We start from the raw sequence: 24,605 nt of genomic DNA, 5'->3' as shown, positions 1-24,605 counted from the left end.
TCTTTGTCCTCTAAACCTGTTAATCCGTTTGATTTTTTTTGTCTTAGATTTTTTAAAGTCCATAAAGCAACTTCGCATTCCCCTTACTATCACTTTCCATTTTATTTCCAAATTCTTCCCATTGTCGATTCTTAGCTTCTTTAATTTTATTTTTAACCAGTATTCTCTGTTCCTTATATTCTTGATAATTACTTTCACTTTTATTGCTTATATACTTTTTCCACAATTTTTTCTTCTTCGAAACTTCCAATTTTATGTCATTATTCCACCAAGCTGTACCTTTCAGATATCTTCCTTTCGTTATCCCACATACTTTACTCCCAGTTGCGTACACCAGCTCCTTAAAAATGTTCCATAATATTTCTATATCCTCCTCATTTTTCCAATTTGTTTTTCGTATTTCTTCATTTAATTTACGACAGTATTCTTTCCTAATATTTTCAGACTGAAGTTTGTATACTTTAATACTTGGTTGTTCGTAGCGATTTTCTTCATTTTTAATATTAAATGCCTGTTCTCTCCTTGTCTTTACTTTAGTTTCAACGAGAAAATGATCCGAGCTGATCTCATAGCCTCTTTTAACACGCACGTCCGCTATTTCATTTTTGTATCTGTTCTGTACTAATACTAGGTCAATAACGGATTTTTCGTTCCGCGAATCCATCACTCGTGTGTATTTATGAATCTCCTTGTGTTGAAAAAATGTGTTACTAACTTGCATATCATTCATGATGCAAAACTCGATGACTCTTTGTCCATTATTATTCCTGACCATTTCTCCATATGGTCCTATAGGGTAGTCATATTCATTGCTTGACCCCACTCGCCCATTAAAATCGCCTACTATTATGACCTTATGATTTATTTGGTCCATTTCGTCCTGCAATTGTTCCCAGAAGCTATCTTTGAGTTCCTTGGCTTCATTTTCCGATGGTCCATACCCAACAATAATTGTTGTCTTCTCGTTTTTACTCATATTTATTCTAAGGAGTCTTTCCGAAATATTTTTCCATCTAGTGATATTTTTATGCTCATTTCTGTGAACCATTAGGGCAACTCCTGCCCTCGCACGTTCTGACTCATTAACACCTCCAAAAATCATGTAGTGCTCATTTCTCATTTTAATACATCCACTACCTTTTCTCTTTGTTTCAGTTAATGCAAAAAATCCATTTTTGTGTTTTCAAACTCATCAATAAGTTCCTCTTCTTTACCATTTAGACTTTGTATATTCCACAACCCAATTTTCCAATACTTATTTTGTTTTTCATTTTTTGCATTCATAGTTCTTTCATTGTCTGTATTTTTATGGTTTAGTTTTTGCATATTTTTGTCAAGACTCGCATCGATTTTGTTATATTCTCTCATGTCCATAATCTGTGCCATGTTCGTATCCATATCCATCCTCGAATTTGCATTAACTAGTAGTTTTTTAAACCAGTTGCTGCTACATTATCTCTGACTATTTCTATATTATTCGTACTATGGTTCCATCTCCATTTGGTGTCTTCAATAACGATAAAACCATAACCCATTTTTATTCTTTTGCCATTTGCCTTTTCTTTTGCTGCTATATGTCTAAGATTTTTCTGCATATCAATCTCTTTAAGTGTTAAATCGCATTCAATGTATACGCGGTGTTGTCTATAACTTCTAAGATTACTTTTTGCTTTTAGTACTCTTAGTTTGTCTTCAAAATTACTAAACTCAATAATGCACATATCGTCGTTGATCTTTTGTACCTTATTTAACTCTGCCATTATTCGTAGCTCTTTATTTAAAAAGTTTCCTATTTCATTCTTAAGCTGTTCCATATCAGACGTACTTATTGGCAAACCCTTCATTATTAAATTATTTTTCTTTCTTTCTTTTTGTAAATAAAATATATCAAATATATATATATATATTCTTAAATAAAAAATATATCAAATTAAAAAAATCATTAAGTTTAAAGTTGTATGTTTGATTTAAAAATAATTTATATTTTTGTTTTTTTTTTGATTTTATAAATAACAATAAAACATCCTGATAATAGAAGGTAAAATGATGGGAGGCCGCTTTTCTATAAAATCACCGGGCCACTTGAAAAGTTCCAGCACGCCACTGTTGACCAGAACCTTTGGATGACATATTTGCTGCAGTTCGCAAGGGTCGCACAATTCTTGTGCTTCTTTAACCTCATAAATTAGTTTTTTATAGTCGCCTTCTAAAAGTAGCATCAGAGGCGTCTCTAGCTCATGAAGCGCCCGTGTGCAGTCGATGCCCTGGCGCCCTTTGGTAGACGCGCAGTCAAAATGGAGTAGTCGAATAGGTACCTACTTAGCACTAGTATATTGGGTATTAGAGGGTATTAGGTACGTTTATTATGTAAACAAAAATCCAGATGCAAATAGTGCAATATTAAATGATATCGGGAGCTAATAGGTACCTATTCACGGCGTCAGAACTACCCAAATCTGTTCAAAATATTTAATTAAAAATGAACCTATTTATTTATGAGGTAAGGTTGAAAATTGGTTGAGGAAATTTGACAGATTACACGAGTAAATAGTACTTTTAGGAAGGAATTGGTTAGATGAATAAAAAAGAACAACTTTGTGATTATTTAAAAAAAAAATAATTTATTAACGAATTATTACAGGACGCACATACTACAACATAATATAATTATAGAAAAGATACTTTTCGTTTTTTTGCATTAGTAAAATGTTGAATAATATCACGTACTTCAATTTTTATTTCAAGTTCGTTCAATACTTACTAGTGATAAAGGACATCGCACACATCTTATGGAAAATATAATGTCACTCAAATTCAATAAAATTTATACAATTAGATTCGTTTTAATATAACGATCAATTCTTATCATTGCGCCAACTCTTAATTATGATTAATTACGGCGCAAATTGCAATTAAAGTTTATAGAAATCACATTTTTGGAGTCCATTAAATGTTAGTTTACAAGCATTATTGCTCTGAGTGCTATTCATAACAGCTTAAATCCCACTGGGCCTAAGCGGATTAGTGAAACTAATCCGCTGATTTATGGAGTACCGAAAATCTGGGTATTTCAAAATATTTTTTCTCTCTCTAACTTATGTACCTACCCATTTAATTTCAGATTTATTTATATCAATTTCTGCTCTTATTTTTGAAAATAGAGAGTTGGCGCAATGATAAGATTTGATCATTAATTTAAAACGAATCTATTGGTATAAATTTTACTGAATATGAGTGACATTATATTTTCCATAAGATGTGTGCGATGTCCTTTGTCAATCGAATTTGCGACAATGTTGACTCCGCGCTCTGACTCTGCTGAAAGTCGCAATATATTGTGGTAGTAATAAAAGAAAATCTTCCTTTTAAATAATTTTAATCAAAAGACAAGCCGCTTTACTTTATATTTACATGTTAACTTATGTAAATATAATACTTAATCCATTCCGTCAAAGTTTATTTCGCAAAATTACCCCGTGACACGTGTACCAACGCTTTTGAAAACGCCCGGCAAGTTCCAAGCAATTTGACCTTTATCGGTTCCGCAACCGATTTGGGAAACATTGTCGGTATGTCTTCAAATGAATCAAAAGATTGCCGCATGTCCGTTGGACGGACGGCCAGACGAGCGGCAATCTATAAATCGCGCTTAAGTGCCAATGTTATTTTCCATTAATCGTTTTAAAGCATATTTTTTGTTGAAACAAAGGAAAGGACCCGCTCTTTGGCGCTCGGCGCCCCCAACATCCCGGCGCCCGTGTGCACCGCACAACCTGCACAATGGGTAAACCCGCCTCTGAGTAGCATAGACCTAATGCTACTCCACGTAAAGTTTATTCAAACCATCCTCGAATTCCTTTTTAAGGTTTTCAATTGACACCCATTGTATTAGAAATTATCAAAAATAGTCCAGAGAAATAAGGTTTTTGTCGGGACACTTAAGCAGCCAGGTTGCAAATGGATTTTTTGGGTACTATATACCTAATACATTATAAATACAAAAATGACCGTCACAGTTCGGACGAGAAACTTAGTTATTAACAAATAAGGGTCAAAAATCGCAGTTTTTTCGTTTAAATCGCTACAGGTACAAATAGGGTAATTATATATATTATTTAGAGTATTCGTATTTTAGCAGATTAGCAAAGGTTTAAAATGGCATTTTTGAATTTTGGTCTGATCATTTTTTGCTTCGGAAATAATATGATCTGTAAGTTTCATAGGTTCAAAGTCCTTATTTTTGAAAGAGCTGTAGTTAAAAGGGCTTGAACGAGTCACTTATCACGAGTGTATGCAAAAGAAACACCGAATCTTAACCAATTTTTGTCTTACAGAAAAACAAAAAAAAAAAATACAAAATATTCAGAAAAGTGAAGCCGACTTGTTGTTTAAGATTTTTGGTATCTCTAACAATTTTTAAGTTATTTTGAAAAAAAAGCATTTTTTTCAAAATTAAAATTTTTAAAAATTTTACTTTAAAACCAAATTTTTTCAAAAATAATCACTTTGAATCGATGAAACTTACAGATCATATAAACACAACATAAGTAAAGTAACTTGTGAAGCGGTAACGATTAATTTCATTTAAGTTGCTAATTGGCGGGTGATTTTCCTGATTTTTTTTTGCCAACACAAAAGGGACCAACTTTATTTTGAGCGTAACTTGCTTACATTTGATGCTAGAAATTTTTTTATAAAAACAGAAATAAAGCTTTTTTTAAACACTTAATTAAAAAAGTTTTAATGTGTTCTCCCCGAGAATGCTTCATTATTTGAATATTTCACATTGAATTATTCTATTTGGAATTTTTCGAGTAGGAACCTATTTTTCATTACCTATAACTCTGCTTTTGCTAGGTATACAGACCTAATATATACACCGTTTTTTTCACTTTTTTATAGGCTATAGTTTTGCTAAGAATATATTTTTCGACCGTGTAAGAATGTGACCGTTTTTCGAAAACCGTCTAAAAACGTGGTTATTTTGTTGAAAAATGAACATATTCACTTGCAAATAACTCGAAAAGTATTGATTTGGTGAAAAAACTATAGAACAAAAGTTGCTTAAAATTAGTCAGTTTATTCATTTCGGGACTTATCTTGGACATATATTTTTTCACCCCCGAGATGGGGTGAAACTCACCCCCAGGGCAAAAGCACACATCGGCACCATACCACTTTTTTCTTTGACATGTTAGCTATGCGTACGCCAAATTTCATGTCAATCCAAGAGGTTCTTTAAAATTTACAGCAAAAACCATAAAAGAATGTACTATAATGTAATTTATGTATAGGCTATTAAAAAAAAAGAATTTTTGAATTTATTTTATTCCCAAATAATCTTTGTCACCGTGAATGTTTACTAAAAACATTGATAACACACTAAGCACAGGTCGGCAACCTTTTCTTATAATGGCCACAAATGTTACGTGGATGTTGATAAACTAATTTTTTCAACTAGGTAACCATATTAATTATTGTTACATACTCTCATTTTAAGAAGATTTATCCTATATGGTACTAAAGCTAGAATAATAATACACAAAAAATGGACTGGAAATAAACCAATAAAAGACCCAATATTGAATAACAGAACAAGAACCAGTGAGAAACTTGGAAATGGACGAAAAAAGGGGAAATTAACTGAAAAAAGGGTACCCCCCGTTAAGATAGGCAAAATGCCCTCACTCTCAGAATTCAATCTTTTTAATTTTTTTACGTTCTGTGCAATTAAAAAATGAGATAACGCGGATTTTTAGCTCGCCACCCCCTTACCCCTCCCCCACAGCCTAAAACGTAGATTTTTAGATTTAATTTTTTTTAGTTGGTTTGCAATTGATTTAAAAATTTCAAAAAATTCACACGTGTAACTGAGGCTTTTACAAAACATGTCCATTTTTTATGGACCCTTAGGTCGAGTGCACATAACCTCAATTTTTTTTTTAACTTTCTTAAAACCTATAACTTTTTTTTGGAGGGGGCTACAGGTCCAATTTTTTTTGCATTTTGTGTATTTTATCAAAAGCTATCTCTCTGATTTTTTTCAGATATTTCCGTCAGGTGCGCCATCTTGAAAAATCCGGAAAACTGTTTTTTAGGGGGTTTTTAGGGATTTTCTCCATTTTATAGACTGCAACATAGATCAACTCAAGGTTTTGTTAATAGATTATGTATAATTTGAAATAAATGAGTATTTTAGGATTATCAAAAATTGGGAAAAATACCTTTAAACCCCCCAAAAACCATGTTTTTTTAAGTTATGTAAGGGTTTTTGCGGGCTTAATGATATTTTTTGAGGTCGATACAGCCTGAATATATTTTTTTATTTTTTTACGTTCTATATTTTAAAAAATTAGGACTCACCGCAATTTTAGCCCACTTCCCCTATCCCCCCTCCCCCACAGCCAAAAATATCAATTTTTCGATTTTATTTTTTTTTTAAGTTGGTTTGCAATTAGATTAAAAATGTTGTTCTGAAGCTTTTTCTTTGTGGCATTTTTGTAATTAACTATTCTAAATGGGAAATAAGCCACAATTTAACTAAAAAATGATTTTATTTTCCATCTGTAATGCGATAGAGAGAATTCGATAATCTGTGACGCACTGAAAAAATGGTTTGGGACGATTTATATAAATAAGTCAGATTAAATTAAATTATTAGAAGATTTTTTTACCAAGCCACCTTTTTGTTTAATTTATTAATATTTTGTATTTTGACAACGACGTCCGTGGTGGACGTCGAAACGTTAATAAAATCATTTTTTAGTTAAATTTTGGCTTATGTCGCATTTAGAATAGTTAGTACCTAATTATTAAATTATAAATTACAAAAAATTCACATGCAGAGCTGAGGCTGTTACAGAACGTCTATTTCTATGGACCCGAAGGTCGAGTGTACATATTATAACCTCATTTTTTTTTGTTTTTTAATAGGTATGTATAACTTTTTTTGGCGATGGCTGCTAATTTTTTTTGTCTTTTGTGTATTTTACAAACCGTCTACGTTTGGCTCCAAATGCAAATAGTCCACGCTGTATGCTTGTCCCGTTAGGTAAATTATTCCGTTTAATTTTTTTGCACAAACTTACTCAAAAACAGGTCCTTACAACAAATCCACAAGGTGCCAGGCAGTACCGCGATCGGAAAATTGTTTAAACATTTTTTTAAACGAATTCAAAAAATCAATTTTTTCACTTCGGACAAATTTGTTTTAGATTCTCTGGATGAAGCTGAGCAAAAAAGGTATCTTGTGATTTTTCTATAAAATTGACTGTTGTCGAGTTACATGCAATTTCAAATTTGAAAAACGCGAAAATGGCCATTTTCAAGACTTAATAACTCGATTAAAAATTATTATTATGAAAGTCATAAAGTGACCAACTCAAAGTTTAAAGTCCCCCTGCAATAGCCTAAAGAAATTTTTGTCATTATTTTATTGCTATTATTTTTAATAATTAAAAATGAGCGCTAAGCATGTATTGAAGCGGCCGTCCGCGAGAGAGAGAGATGTACAATATTCATTGGACGTTTTAAAAAAATATTGATTGGAAGTCGAAAATACGTTTTAAAAAAATAAAAAAGGAATTTTGAGGTTATATGTATTGTACACTCGACTTACACGGGTCTATAAAAAATAGATATGTTTTGTAGACGCCTCATAAAAATTTTAAATTAATTGCAACTTTAAACAAAAAAAAAAAAAATAGAAAAATTTACGTTTTTGTGGGGCAGGGGGGGGGGGGGTGGTGTGCTAAAAATGCGATTATTCTTATTTTTTATTCACATATAACGTAAAAAAAATAAAAAAAATATTCAGGCTGTATCGATCTCAAAAAATAATATCATTAAGCCCGCAAAAACCCTTACATAACTTAAAAAAACATGGTTTTTGGGGGGTTTAAAGGTATTTTGCCCAATTTTTGATAATGCTAAAATACTCATTTATTTCAAATTATACATAATCTATTAACAAAACCTTGAGTTGATCTATGTTGCAGTCTATAAAATGGAGAAAATCCCTAAAAACCCCCTAAAAAAACAGTTTTCCGGATTTTTCAAGATGGCGCACCTGACGGAAATATCTGAAAAAAATCAGAGAGATAGCTTTTGATAAAATACACAAAATGCAAAAAAATTGGACCTACAGCTCCCTCCAAAAAAAAGTTATAGGTTTTAAAAAGTTAAAAAAAAATTTGAGGTTATGTACACTCGACCTAAGGGTCCATAAAAAATGGACATGTTTTGTAATAGCCTCAGCTACACGTGTCAATTTTTTGAAATTTTTAAATCAATTGCAACTTAACTAAAAAAAATTAAATCTAAAAATCTACGTTTTAGGCTGTGGGGGGAGGGGTAAGGGGGGTGGCGAGCTAAAAATCCGCGTTATCTCATTTTTTAATTGCACAGAACGTAAAAAAATTAAAAAAATTGAATTCTGAGAGTGAGGGCACTTTGCCTATCTTAACGGGGGGTCCCTTTAATCGTGGGATTCATAATCTCAAATAGTCGAGGAAATGAAGCCTTTTGGCTCGCAATTTTTTCGTCCAGCATGGATTTACTTGAACTTTTCACAGAAGGTAGGGAATAGTCCAAGGATAATTTTCTATATCATGCCGCTGTACGCTAAAACCTTGGGGGTAATTGCCACCCCATTTCGGGGTTGGAATTTTTTATTACATTTTAACCATGCAAATCGATGTAAAAGGTAATTCTAAGAAAAATATGTTTTTTACATTTTTTTCGTAAAACTAATATTTTTCGAGTTATTCGCGTTTGAATGTACCAATTTTTCGTCGAAAAAATCGACTTTTTTAGAGGGTTTTTTGAGAATACCGCGAAAAATACGCATTTAATAAAAAAAAACTGCACATAACAAAATTTTATCTTTTAGTAATACAAACTAAGTTCTTTTTCTATAATATTTTTAAGATCGATACAAACCGAGATACGGCATGTCAAAGGTTAGCTTTTCTCTTCAAATACATAATTTGAAATATTCAAAGCCAAATAACGGGAAAACTTTGCATTTTTCGAGAAAAATTTAACTATCTTTTTTTAAGTATACAATTAAACCTTTCAAAGAATAATAATAAAAAATTTCTAGCATGAAAATAGAGCGACTTATTATCAAAAAAAAGGTCGGTACCTGCTTTTCTCTACGAAATAATCAGTGAAAATAACCCCCTAACTACCCTCCTAATTAAAAATTGGTCTTCACCTTTCTGCAATTTCTTGCATGTTTGTATTTTCAATACACCCAATAGGTTTGACCTATTTAAAAGGCCTAATTTTAGAAAAATTGGAGTTTAAAGAAAAATTAATTTTTTGCAATTTCGTATTTTTCACCTTTTACTTCAAAATATCTCCAAAATACTGGAGACACTAAAAAATGATAGACTACTAAATTGTAGCTTTTTTAATAATTAAAATTATGTTGTGCATAGATTTTCATTACAGTAAACAGTTAGCGAGATATAGCTGTTTAAAACCTCTATTTACGAGCAAACACCCCCTTATTCGAGCCCTTTAAACCCACCCCAATTAAAAACTAAGCGATCTAACGGAATTTAATTTACACAGTCTTATCTCTCTTCAAAATCCCTACAAAATCATTTTTGAAAAAACTTTTTATCGCCAAAAATGAAGGAGCTATGTTTAGAAAACCATTTTTTTTTCGAAATATTTGAATAGTTCGCTTATGGAACATTTTCAATGCATGTATAATACCACAGAACTGGTTGGTATACTGGAAGATGACTTAAAAACTATTTGTATTTGTACTTCTACATTTTTGTAAATTCGTATTTTTGTGTAAATAAATGTTTTTGTAAATCTTTAATTCTACTTTTTTTCTGTACTTATAGATCTATTAAATTATCTACTTATAAAAATTGTAATGTTCTTAAGGATGGGTTTTAAGGGTTCAAATATTATGATATTATATCCTAAACCATAAAACAATCATTATTTTTAGCCAATCAAAACCAAATTTTACCCATATTAAAGTTTATAATATTTTATATAATTTTTGAAAATAAGGGGTAGTTTACATTCCTAAAAATAATGGACGCCCTTGAGCTTGTTATAGAATATGAAGTACAGGGTGCAATGATCCTAATCCCAAATTTTTATGTAAATCGATGCAAGCCGAAATTATTCTTTTAGGATAAGTAGTTTTTTATATATAGCTCCAACAAGGGTGGTTTTAAGGGTTGAAATATTATGATAGTATATCTTAAAGCATAAAACAATCATTATGTAACTAATAAGAACCAAATGTTGACAATATTAAAGTTTAAAATGTAATTTTATAATTTTTTACAATTTTTTACAATTGGGGGTTGTTTTCACCCTTAACAAACCAAAAGTGTACAACAGCTCAATATAGAAAATGAACTAGAGGGTAAAATGAGCCTAATCCCAAATTTTTGTACAAATCGATGCTGGACGAAAAAATTGCGAGGTTTTGCCATTTTTCAGTTTCATTTCCTCGACTAAAAAAACGGAACTACTTTGCAGCTGATATTACCTTCTTTTTAATTTCAGAGTTCCTAATAATGGCAATATAATTTCAAAAGTAAAGTCATTATAAAATTGTCAGAATAAAAAATTTAAGCGAACCTACATATATAGTCAACTTAAATAACTAAGTGATCTTATTTATTTTTTATTTTTATTTATCCGCATCAACCACTCAGGTTATTAGCGTAATAAATAAAGACAAAAATAGTATATTATTCAACGAGCATGTAATGATGACTATTACTCACGATGATGAAGTTTGGACACGAGCCGTAGGCGAGTTTCGATTAGAAACGTCACAAAAAATCCCTTATAATTTTTATATTCACCCCTGCCCCCACACATTTGTCAGCCACTCAGTGTTCTGCCCCTGGATATTTTACTTAGGTACGTCATAACCTACTTATTCCCAAATTTTGGTGCACTATCGCGATCATGAACGCCACAAAAAAATAATAAAAACCGCGATTTTGACCCCTTATAACTACCCTCGTCCCCCACTCTGGTTTCCGGCTCTGGGGATTTTACTTAGTTATGTCATGGTCTACTTATTCCCAAATTGTGGTGCACTATCTCAATCACGAAAGTCGGAAAAAACCCCTATTTTTTTTATATTCACCCCTGTCCCATCCCTTTGTCGGCCACGCAGCGAGCCACCCCTGAAGATTTTACTTAGTTACGTCATGACCTACTTATTCCCAAATGTTGGTGCACTATCTCGATCATGAGCGTCACAAAAAAAATAATAAAAACCGTGATTTTGACCCCTTATAACTACCCTCGTCCCCCACTCTGGTTTCCGGCCGTTGGGGAAAGTCATGTACACAACTAATTCAACATACCCCTGTATAGTTTTTCCATATTACTTATCACGCACAAAATCCGCTTCTATCTTTCCGACTATAAGGGGTATTATCGTGAGATATTATAGAAGTGAATTTGGGATAAGATTATTAATTGTTGGAGCAACAATAAAAAATACTTGACGCCTAAAGCTTAATATATATTTTTTATTAACTCCCAGTATATTTACAATCTGTCACATATCATATATACAGTATAGCCCGAAATAAACAGTACTGAAACTGAAACATAGGTTTCTCTTTCTGCAAGCTGTCATACGAAAATTAAGTTGTACAGACCTGCCAAGTAATTCTTAGCAATTCCTAATAATCAATAATTGTTAAGAATTACTTGGCAGGTCTATATTTACAAGGTAATTTGGGTATGACAGCGTGCAGAAAGAAAAAGCTATGTTTCAGTTTCAGTACTGTTTATTTCGGGCTATACTGTAATATTAAAGGACAATAAGTAAATGATCGGATATTTACATTGGACATGTAGGAAATATTTCCAGTGAATTATTTCCTTTACATAATTAACCTATTTATTTAAAACCGTTATTTGTTTGTTATTCCGAGTACACTTAGTTAAACCTGCTTATCAGGTCCGTTGGTTTAAATTTTTTTAAGCGGCGCACTTCACATATGGTGTTAAACACATCACTCGCGAGGGGGTTCACATGCGTATTCACTATATCCCGATATTTTTCACTGTGTACCTTAATATATGCCTATATTCAGATTCAGGCATGCTAACTTTTAAAAATGTTATTTTAGACATTGCAGTAAGTTTCAATTTTTTGAGCTCTTCTTCGATTATAATATTTGGAATACTGGGACAGACATTTGATATCACTAATAGTCGGCTCGCAGGAGTAATTATTCTTCTGATCTCGATGTTGTTTCCTTGTATTGAAACGGATTTGTGATTGTGTAGTAAATTTTCTACGATTCTGGTATTACTAAGATAGATGCATACTCGGTTGTTTGAGATTTTGGATGCGAAGAGGATATTTTTTGGTCGTACTAAAGTTCCTATTGCTGTTATATATATTCATTTATTTTTGTGTCTGGTACAGATGACAAAACGACTGCTTGTTCTCTGGATGGGAAGTTAAAGTTGGTTACGGCATTGGAGTAGGTTAATGTTGAAGATGTGGAAGAAGTGGTTGGTGTTGATAATGGTTTGGTGATTACTATATGAGTTAAATTGCTATCCATTTTTAATTTTGGTTTTCTTCATTGATGGAATTGTCTAGAGCCGCTCATGACTTAAAGTAATTAAGCTGGTTTGTCGGCGTTTTTATTAAAAAAAAAATGGATTTTCTGTTTGGTTAGTTTTCAACAATATCCTTTAAATGGTTTGATATGACCGAAATGAAAATTGTACTTGCAATTTCTTCTCTTCTGTACTTATGTAGCTACCACTTTAACTTCAATCTTATTACAAACTTGTTTTTTAATTTTGGGTGTAAACTAACAAAAACACGTTTTAATTCGGAGCTGAAATTTATCGATACTTTTATAAATGAGGTTCAGACCCGGCCCCTAAGTGAACTTAGTTTTATAGTGATATTTTCAAATATGCAAACGAATTTTTAAAATTTTAATATGGAGATCACAAGTACTTCATAATTTTTGTTATTTTTTTTAAATGATAATATGCTAGTAAGTGAGTCGTTTAGATTCTGCATGAGACATACGTATACCTAATATAAAAAATGTACACGGTGGTTCTAAGGTTATGGATTCAAAAAGAAATGAACAATACCGGTAAGACACATAACACCCTGTAACTCCAATCTGTTTCCCAATGAAAGACTCTGTATATAATAGTAATTACTAATATGTAACATTAATATACAAACACTATAATTTATTTATTATAGCAAAATATATTTAACATTGTGGAAAAACAATTGACAATACAATTTTTTTGTAACGCGATGTAAATATACTTTACATTTACATATATAGTAATTTTATTACCGATAACTAATATGTTATATGTACCGATAACAAGTTATTGTTATTTCATGCAATGAATAGCATTTTGCTGCATAAAGATATGCATGAGAAAATAAGTGGTTCCACAAAACAGAAATAATAATTACACTTTTATAAAAAATAACTGTTTTATAATAAAACGTTTTTTCGTACTTCCGGGCCTAAAGTGACAACTTCACTCCCTTGTGACAGGTACTAAAGTGTCACATTTAATCCCTCCGGGATTAAATATTGACGAAACTCCCGGAACGATTAAATCACAAACAAACGAATTTAAGGGATATTTTATTGAAAAATATAATTAATTAGAATGGTAATTAACGTTAATATTCAAATTAATATTGTGACAGTTCGTCATATTGACCAGTCTTTCCTGGGTTAATGCAGCAGGTAACTGACGAGTAACAGATAGGTCCTTTTCATATTGAAGTGGTGTTTGTTTCGAAGATCCTGCGGAAACAGGAAGCGAGAATGAGGACTGTGGCATAACTATAGTGGACGAATCGGCGACTTGACCAAATATTTTATCTGAAATTTTTTGTTTATTTTTAATAGACGATTCAATATATCCCTCGGCCACGTTGGAGGATTTCCATCCTCCATGTCTCTTCAGCACGTCTATTGTTGCTCCCGAATCAGCTAACAAAGACGCAGATGTGCGTCTAAAACAATGTCCCGTATAAGACGTCGCATTTTCTAATTTCAAGAAAGCTGCTATTTGCCGTGGAATTGTACCAAACATGTTTTTTCCTACTACTCGCGTAGTACATTCTTTGTTGATGTATTGAACAAAAAATTTTGAATGAGTTGTCCCTGTCTTTCGCAATGCCACATATTTCCGAAATATCGCCACAAAACTGATGGCACTGTTTTCTGAATTTTTGATCACAAAATTTCGGTCAATTTTATTTTTGGTGTTTCTAATCGCAATTAGGAAGGAATCGCCCAAATCTCTCACATCGTCGATTTCTAAATCAACCAACTCTTTTCCACGACAAGCTCCCGCAACGCCCAAAATAAGTGCAACCTACAAAAAAATTGATTTCTTAAAATTTCTGAATATAAACAAATTTCCAAATTTACCTTAAGCATTAAATATTTATCATCCGGAGCCTCCCGTAAGAACTGATCTACCTGCTCAGACGTGAGAATTCTTGACTTCTTTGGCTTAAATCCCTCATTTCTTCTCTTCAAAAAAGCTAATAATTTTGGAAATTTACTTATATCAATATCTTCTCTAATGTTAATAACCGATTTCAGCATTGAGTAATGTGCCCAGAGAGTTGAGGCACAAACCGCTTTTGATTTATCATCGAAGTAGACTAACAGCGCATTTTCAGTAGGTTGTCTCACATTTTTTAAGCGGCACCACTTTTTAAAAGCATCGTACTGCTGCTCGTATAGTTTTCTAGATTTCGGTGGTAACAATTCTTCACCTACTTCGGCTGCTCTTTTATCAATATCAGATACACCTTCTTCACTCATGATACCAATAATTATCAATAACAATGTTTCTTTACAATGACACTAGTAATGACAATGTTTCTAAATTATAACTGTCACAACGCAATGTTACTATGGTAACTTATTTTAAAGACAGTTTATTAAATGAGTTGAAGAGAGAAAAAACTGATTGAAATTATTGAAATAATTAATAAAATCATACCGGAAGTACGAAAAGTATCGTATATACCTTGCGACTGAAGTACATTTAATCCTTCAGGTAAATTATGGCCCTCCCTGCGGTCGGGCCATAAACTTTACCTTCAGGATTAAATGTACTACTTCAGTCCCGCGGTATATAATGTACTATTATTATTTATAGGAAAGAATATAGAATAATTTGACGATATAAAATGCTTAAAATTCCAAAAATTACACTATAATAAAAAAGTACTTTTTATAATAACACGGTTTTGTTATATACAGGACACAACATGTTTCGAAAGAATAAAATATGAATTTTTAGTAGGTGTATTAACTGTTAAAATTATAATTCCAAAAATTACACTAGTATAAAAAAGTACTTTTTATAATACCACGGTTGTTTAAAATGGTATATATAATAATTAACTTATAAAATATAAATTTTAAGTATATCAACTTTTAATTATTTATTAAAAAAATTAAAAAAAGATACTCAGCCGTGTTCGAACTAGGGAACTCTCGATCTGCAGTCTAATGCCACTGACCCACCATCAATTTGTAGATATCGATTTATTAACGTACTTTAAAATGTTATTGCATTAGTCACATTTTTAAAATATTTTGAAATAAAAAAAATCGATTTATCCATACAGGGTGATTGATTAAATGGGTAAAGCTCCGTAGATCCGATATAGTAATAGATAGCAATAAAAGTTAATAAAAAAATTGTAGCCAACTTTGATTATTTACAGATTGATAATATAATCAGTAAACGTAAATTGTCAGTTTTAGACAATTCAGTCATGGCTTGCCTAAAATTTGGATAGATTTAGACCCGTAATTAATAATTTGCTCTGAAAAATAAAAATATCTCGAAAACTAATAAATTTAGACATAGGGAATGTTATATAAAAATTAAAATACAGGGTGTTTCATTTAAAATTACTGAGAAAATAATGTACTTGCGTTTGGCTCACCCTGTATTCAATATAAAGAAAATTAGCAATATCGATCATTTATGAAAATTTTGACAATACATAAAAAATATGGCATCATTAAATCATTGCCGTTGTGCTTATTTTTATTTATACAGGGAGTTAAACTTGTTACGATTTTCATATAAAATTGGTTATAACTTTGTAAATACCCTGTATAACATACTAAATCTTTATATATTTGTAATGAAGAAGTTGAGAAGATTTCGAATATAAAATAAAATACAGATGAATAAAATACAATAAAAATTCGATGAATTCGATTTTCAACTTGATTTTATCAAGTGTCGTTTAGCTGGCAAGCCTGTTTTAAACAAGGGACACCAACAAGGGTTCTACTTAAAAAAAAAACAAAACTTTGATATGTCACTATGTTATCGAACAACCTGTAACATTCTAACTAATTTTGTAATGTGAAGCTTAAAGTTGGCTACAATTTTTGTATGTTTAAATTTGGTATGTTTTAAGAGGCAGTTAATGTGCATTTTTTGACATACCTACTAAAATTAAAATTGAGATTTGAAATTAAAATTTGACATCCTGAAATTTAAAAAAATAGTACAGCACTGAGATATTTCAAATTAAAAATCATTTTTTGAATTTTTCGTTCAATTTGTTAGTACAAAAATCTATCTTCCCTGTTTTTCATACGATGCGCCACCGGGCCGTTTTCATGTAAGAAATAAAATATTTTAACGCTTACAAAGTATTCGACATTCGTTTCTATATCAATGCATGTATCTATATCTATCGCAAACTGTCAGTATTTTTCAAGTAGAATTACCCCTTAAAGTTATTTAGAACTTATTTAGAAACACCATTTATATATACAGAGGGCCAGTTTTTAGTGTGACATTGGTCCATAATTCCATTATACATAGTACAGGATATCTTAAAAAGTTATTTAGAAAAAATGTAGGCAATGATATCCTCCAGGCTTGGATATAATAATATAAAACAATAGACAGCTGAGACAATGTCAGTTGAAGCTAAAAACAGAAGTAAAACAGGCATGAGTCTATCAATAAAGCATCAAGAAGAAGGATGATAAATGAAAAGGCAGATCTGCTCCATTGGTCGGTCAGGCATCCCGATCATTAGCTTAGAAGCGAACAAGTGTAGGTAGGTATTATAGAGATGCAACACACCAGCGGAAAATTCTAAACTTACCTTTATTTCCATAAGTTTATCACTTGCGATATGACTTTACAACGTACACAGCGGTAACAAGGGTACGTAAGGACAAAACACTAAGCTTATTGGAGAAAGCAGAGATGAAAGTCTTAAACAATAAACAAACAAAACTCTAAGAGATAGAGTAATAAGTGAGAAAATAAGAATGAGATATGGAATAAACAAAATAAATCATCTGTGGACAAGAAAAAAAAAGAAAAAGAAAAAATTGAATGAAATCAACATATAGGAAGGAAACAGACGAGTGAGAATAGCAGTAGACAGATCGGAAGAAGGAAAATAGGACACTCCAGGAAATGGTAGTCCGATAATATTAATTTAGGCTAACAATAGAAGTAAAACAGATATGAGCCTATAAATAAAGCAGCAAGAAGAAGAATAATGAATGGGAAGGCAGATCTTTTGCGTTGGCCAGTTAGGCATCCCCTTTATGATCATAGAAACGAAGAAGTGTTGGGTATTAGAGAGATGCAATATATTAGAGGAAAATTTCAAACCTACCTCTATTTTCGTAAATTTATCACTTCATAAACTTTTAAAATATTCAACACCACGGTTCAATAGTAGTTTCCACGGTTTCTTTAACTTCTCACTAGGTATATACTTTCTTATCTAACTGACCATCACTTCCACATACACACATCAAAATAACCTAGGGGAAACCTATATTAATAGCTTTAAATAAATGTTAGCTGCAAATACAAAAATAAATTTATGTTTTTAATCTTTTTTGTTGTTTTGTCGATTATTTTACGAACTTGGACGGTAATGCTGATAAGAATGGCTATAAAAAATTTAACAAAACTTCAATATAAATATTTCAATATTTTTTGTCTATAAGATAAAGAGTAATATTTCTTTATTGGTAGTCTATATTGATGTCCATGTGGATTTTTATTTAGTTTTGGATGACATCATTTAAATCGCGAAACGCAGTGGCCTGCTATTGGGATGCTTTAAGCTAGCATTTCTGAGGTCCTTCATACGAACATAAGTGGCATTAATCGTTTGTGGTTAAGGTTTCAAGATACTGGAGATGTTGCTGAACATCATACATGCCGTACAAGGATAGCCAACCATATTGAAGACCGTTATATTATTTTGAAGGCTCTTAGAGATCGCACTGTAACTACATCACAATTACAAATGAGGTGCAAGAGACCCATCAAGTGTTTGTAAGTCGCCAAACCATTAGAGATAGACTGCATGAAGTAGGATTACATGCTCTAACGGCCGATTTCATAATGAAGTTAAAGGAGGCTTTAAATTTAAAGTTGCCTTTAACTTGAGATTTTCATTTCATAATCAAGTTAAAGGGCCCTTTTTATCAAAAGCCCTCTTTAACTTTAAAGTGCAGGTTTCGGATATTTAAGTTGCTAAAGCCTCCTTTAAAGGGTACATAACCTATTTTGTTGAGTTGAAAACACAGTTGTTTTTGTATTTAACTTTTAAGGTTAACATACCAGTCAATAATAATTATTATATTATTACTAGGATTAATTAATTGTACTTTAAAAGCACAATTATGTATAATTTTGAAACGTCTAGTTCAAGAAATTTATTGTATTCAGAAGACCAAAAATTAACCAGAACAGAGTAAGAACAAACTGTTTTGAACAATAATAATATGATGATCTAGATTTTTATCAAAGATTTAGGTTGAAAACAAACATTTTTGTGTGCCTTTTTAAACAGAAAACCAAATAACTTTGCTACTATTAGGTAAGTGACTAAAAATTTGTTGAAATTAAGTAAAAACAATGCTGTTTATTTATTTTAGAGGTGGATGCATTACTCCCATGCAACAAATTCTATTTTATTTATTTTATTTATCAACGGGCAAGCCCAATTACAATAATTAATGTTAAACTATAATTCATAACACTGACTAAATCTACAGTTACAATAAAAAAAGTTAATCTGTATTATTATACAATGCAATACAAAAGTTATCTATATCTATTACTCAAGCCAAGAGTACACAAAACCTGACGCAAGAATGAATCAAAGGTTGCAAAGAAATCTATGTTGTCATATTGATTGGCTAGTCTAGCAGTTCTTGAAAAAAATGAAGTTATTAAATCCATAGTTAGTGTGATGTATAGGGTAATGGAAACTATTTATAGATCTGATAGGTCTAGATGGAACATGTATATTAATTTTGTTGAGCAAAGAAGAAGCAGCTGCTCTACCATGCAGAATATTGTAAAAAGTAATTCTGTTGGATTTTATGCATCAGGATGTATGCAATAGGGCTTTTCATCGATTGTCATTTGTTTCGAGGTTCTGTCATGTGTCACATAATATTAATATATCTACGTTATACGTCTTTAATTTGTATCATTGGTTATATCAATAACGTATGACGTAGATATATTAATATTATGTGACACATGACAGAAGCTCGAAACAAATGACTGTGAATGAAAAGCCCTATTAAATGTAGCTGATTTTACGGCAGTGTCCAGAGGTTCAGCAAGTAGAATTATAAAAATAGTATCCTTTACAATTGCAAGAATCATCAAGAGATGGAAAGCTGTTGAAGATTTTTACAAGATTGCTGTATTCCCTAGAATCATGAGTGCAATGAGTTATACTTTAATTAAAATAGATTGTGCAGGTGTCCAGGATGTAGAAATTTTCAGGTCCAGAAAATAATTTTTTGCACTGAATGTCCAGTCAGTGATGCAAAATTTAAAATTAGAGATATTGTTGTACTGTGGCCATCAAATAAGACAATTTTAATAATAGTAGGCTGAAGCATAATTCAGGGGCTTAGAATCACACAAACGTAGATTTTGTTTTATTTTCGTCTACAGAAATATTACGGTTACAGTAAATGAACGTTATATTATGTACCTAGGTATGCATGTGCAAATCAGAACTAAAGCAAGTGGACATAAGTTCATGAAGCTATTTTCTTGTGGCATTTTTACAATTTTAACTATTTATAATGGGAAATAAGCCACAATATTATTAAAAAATGATTTTTATTAACGTTTCGACGCCCGAATCGGGTGCCGTTGTCAAAATACAAAATACTACTAACATAAACAAAAATGTTGTTGCTTAGTAAAAAAATTCTTCTAATAATTTATTTAATTTGACTCATTTATATTGGCAATTGAGATACATATGATATATTTTAAAGTAGAAAACTAACGTATTAAAGTATAACGTCGAAACGTTAATAAAAATCATTTTTTAATAATATTGTGGCTTATTTCCCATTATAAATAGTTAAAAAAAAAGACATAAGTTCATGTGAATCTTAAATAAGTTTAATGTAGTTATGTTTTGGTGACCCTAAGGCTACGGCTCCACGGGCGAGAAATTGACGCTAGCAGTAGCAGTAAAATGAACTTAAGGTTCCGCGGAACGGAATGGGAGTAGCCGAACTGAACCGACTACGCACAAGTCCTGTATAGTCGGTACAGTTCGGCTATTCCCATTCCGTTCCGCGGAACCTTAAGTTCATTTTACTGCTACTGCTAGCGTCAATTTCTCGCCCGTGGAGCCGTAGCCTTAGCCCCTGAATTTTGAAAGTGGTATCTTTGGCCATTACATATTGGTTGGTGACAGTGACGAACAAGGAATGCAGTAGATTAGCAATATGGGTTGTGGAAACGAAGATTTCTTATACTCCGCTTAGGAATGAGACTACAATTAGAAAACATGACTATGATTGTTACAAGTAGAGTGCTTCATATTGCCATTGATATGGATGACAATTTTCCTGTGAATAAAACTAAAGATAAAGCAAACGATGATTAATTACAACAGATAAAAAATAATGAAAATATTTCAGAAAACAATATAACTGTGTTAATAGGGCTTTTCATCGATTGTCATTTGTTTCGAGCTTCTGTCATGTGTCACATAATATTAATATATCTACGTCGTACGTCTTTGGTTTGTATCATTGGATATATCAATAACGTATGACGTAGATATATTAATATTTAGTGACACATGACAGAAGCTCGAAACAAATGACTGTGAATGAAAAGCCCTATAAATGAACACTTTGGTAGATTGTAAATATATTTATTAATAAAAGCAAAATGAATCTATTGAACTTTTTATTTATTGTAGTTTATCCCATTTTTTATAGACCTGGATCCCACGTACCAAAAAAAAGTTGGTTAATAACAAGCTGAAAATTTGTTAATAGCTTAACGGTGTCTAGTCGGACAAACTTTGATGTATGGAAACACTGGATTGGGGGAAGTTTTAATTGTGGAACAGGTTAAAAATTTGGAACGTAAAACTACCTTCCACGTAATTTGTCGGAGAGAACATCCAATTGATTTGTTACCATTTCATTAAACTCTCATGCAAAAATCAGACTGGTGTTTATCACCAACTGAGCATTTTAATGAGTGGAACACGAAGAACATGTCAAATGACAGGAATCCTGTTGGTTAGTAATAGCAGTCTGATTTTTGCATGAGAGTTTAATGAAAGGGTAACAAATCAATTGGATGTTCTGTCCGACAAACAGGAGCGTCATTTGAAATTTTGTTTGGGAGGGGGCAAGCACTATATATACAATACATTATATATGATGTTATGATGAATATTGATGTATTTTCTGTAAATTTCAGTCATTTTCAGGGCCAGGGGGGGGCAAATGCCCCCCTTGGACGCCCAAATGACGCCCCTGCCGACAAAATACATGGGACGTTTTCGTAATCTGACTTTTCAAATTTTTAAACTGTTCCACATTTAAAAGTTCCAGTGTTCCCATACATCAAAGTTTATCCCCTAGACACCGTTAAGCTATTAACAAATTTTCAGCTTGCTTTTAATAAACTTTTTTTGGTGCGCGGGATCCAGGTTTATTAGGTAGTTTTATTTTTAAATCCAATAATTTTATTTTTTATATTCTGCCTCTTCCCTTTCTATCCTTTTTTTCCTTCTCTTCTGCAAATAAATATGCAATGCAAATGAACATTAGCTTGCCTGTACATGATACTCAATTATTTAGATAATTTAAATGATTTTTAAAAAATAAAATATTGTACCAACCTTTCCTTTATTCTTCACATTTATTTATTATATTTCTATCTTTCGTAGCTTTCTATCTTTTGTAATAAAATAAGTTCCTTCTCTTTGCCAAAGTTTGTAAAAGTAATTTTTTGTTACCTCGTTATCTGTCCATTTTTTTAGATTTCACTTCTTATTGATGAGTAATTAAGTAGGTGTCTATAATTACTATTAAATAGTAATAGCTATACAATAATAAAATTATTAAATAGTAAAATATTAAATATTTAATATTAAATAGTAAAACAGGCATGAGCCTGTCAATACAGCAGCAAGAAGAAGAACAATGAATGAAAAGGTAGATCCATTGCGTTGGCCAGTCAGGCATCCTGGTTATTAGCTTAGAAACGAAGAAGTGTTACTCAGCGAAAACAGGGGTAGATAAGGTCAAAACACTAAGATTGGAGAAAGTAGAAAGTCTTTAACAATAAACAAACAATACTCTAAGAGATGGGGTAATAAGTGAGGAAATAAGAGCGTGATATGGGATAAACAAAATAAACCTGTGGACAAATAGAAGAAAAATATACAGATCAGTAAGAATAGCAATAGAGAGATCACCTATCGGAAGGAGTACAACAGTTGAAGTTAAAAGCAGACGTAAAACAGGTTGATCAATAAAGCAGCAAGAAGAAGAATCATAAACGAGAAGGCAGATCCGCTGCATTGACCAGTCAGGCATCCCGATTATAAGCTTAGAAACGAAGAATATCATGTACTGAGAGATACAATAAACTAGCGGCAAATTTCAAACTTACCTCTATTTCCCTAAATTTATCACTTAAATAACCTAAATAATCAATACCACAGGTCAATATAGTGGCCACTGTTTTTTTAACTACTCACTACATACTTTTATCATCACTGACCATCACTTTTTCCACAATATGTTAATTTTAATCTAATCTTCGAGCTTATTTAAAATATTGCTGTTACCGCTCGGAGCAATGTGTTCTATGCAACCAACTGTTAGATATTAATATTCATTCCTAACCTTGACAATGTTTCATTTTGGATTTCTACTTCTACAGATAGGTACGTGCAGGTTTTATATAAACTTATCAATTGTTTAATTTATTAGTCCCTGTAGTTTTAGTAAATAAATTGTTTATGAACTTTTATTGAACACTGAATTACATTTTATGTAATGTTTAGATGACCACTTATCAGCGGTAAAAAACTGTAAAACCGTGGAATTTTGAGAATCAACACCGATTTTAATGAAAATTTGGATTTAAGCTCTGTTGCCTCTCTTCTTCCAAAATCTACCCTATGCCGAACTGCGCTTTTGCCCTGGGGGTGAAACAACCCCACCCAGGGGATGACATTTTTTTAATGAAAATAACTATGAAAATCGATAGAGTGACCAAAATTTTTTTGCAAAATTGACACTTTCCAAGTTATTTGCTATTGAAACTATAGTTTTCATTGAAAAACTCCCTTTTTATAACCGTTTTTATGAATAACTTAAAAATTTAATTTTATAGAAAAAATCATTAAGAACAAATTTGTGACTAATAAAAAACAAAGAGATTCGCGTCGGAGAAACCTGGGTAAACCCAATAACGACTGAGTTATTGCTCTATAAAGGAAGGTTTTCTTTTGGAAGAACCTCGAAATAGAGAACCTTCAATCTCAAATAACTCGAATGTCGTGCAATTTTGTGGGAAAACTTAAGAGACATCTTTTAAAGTTCATTAAAATATCTTTCAAAGAAGCTCTGACAAAAGTTTTTTGCATAAGAACTAACTGATGAAAATAAAGTCGCTCTCTGCATTTTCGATTTAATCTAAACTAAGCATTCCAAACCGGTCAAATCACATGGATCGTATTAATTATGCCTAAATAAAGTTAATTTCAAGTGGAAAGGTATTCATTTCTATTAGGATTGTAAAGATGAGGGTTTAATTCGATGTTCTTCGAAAATAACCATCCTTTAAAGAGCAACTCAGTTGTTATTGGGTTTACCTAGGTACTTCCGACGCGAATCTCTTTGTTTTTTTATTAGCCACAATTTTCTTCTTAATGATTTTTTCTATATAATTAAATTTTTTTAAGTTATTCATGAAAAACGGTTAAAAAACGTGAGTTTTTTTTATTGAAAAATGCCATAGTTTTAATCGCAAATAACTTGGAAATTATCAATTTTGCAAAAAAAATTTATAGAACAAAATTTACTCAGAATTAGTCACTCTATCGATTTCCGTAGTTATTTTGATTAAAAAATTTTCATCCCCCAGATGGTATTGTTTTCACCCCCAGGGCAAAAGCGCAGTTCGGCATAGGGTAGATTTTGACAAAGGTTATAATTACCACCTAAATCCAAATTTTCAAGAAAATAGATCTTTGT

General features: G+C 31.7%; 1 protein-coding gene across 2 annotated transcripts in view; it reads right to left on the bottom strand.

The window, feature by feature from the left end:
• LOC126880111 (fatty acyl-CoA reductase wat-like) overlaps positions 1-23,261 on the bottom strand; it is a 136,980-nt gene extending 113,719 nt beyond the window's left edge. The window contains exon 1 of one of the 2 annotated variants that reach the window (XM_050643806.1): positions 23,014-23,261. The gene's annotated coding sequence lies outside the window, so the exon portion shown is untranslated. Of the gene's footprint in view, positions 1-17,707; positions 17,727-23,013 lie in introns of those variants that run through there. The other variant, XM_050643808.1, reaches the window with a different exon arrangement.
• Positions 23,262-24,605: the final 1,344 nt, after the last annotated feature.

Source organism: Diabrotica virgifera, chromosome 2 (genome assembly GCF_917563875.1).
Source record: "Diabrotica virgifera virgifera chromosome 2, PGI_DIABVI_V3a".
Taxonomy (NCBI): Eukaryota; Metazoa; Arthropoda; class Insecta; order Coleoptera; family Chrysomelidae; genus Diabrotica; species Diabrotica virgifera.
Note: the sequence above shows the minus strand (reverse complement) of the source record. Positions and strands in the feature narration are given on the sequence as shown.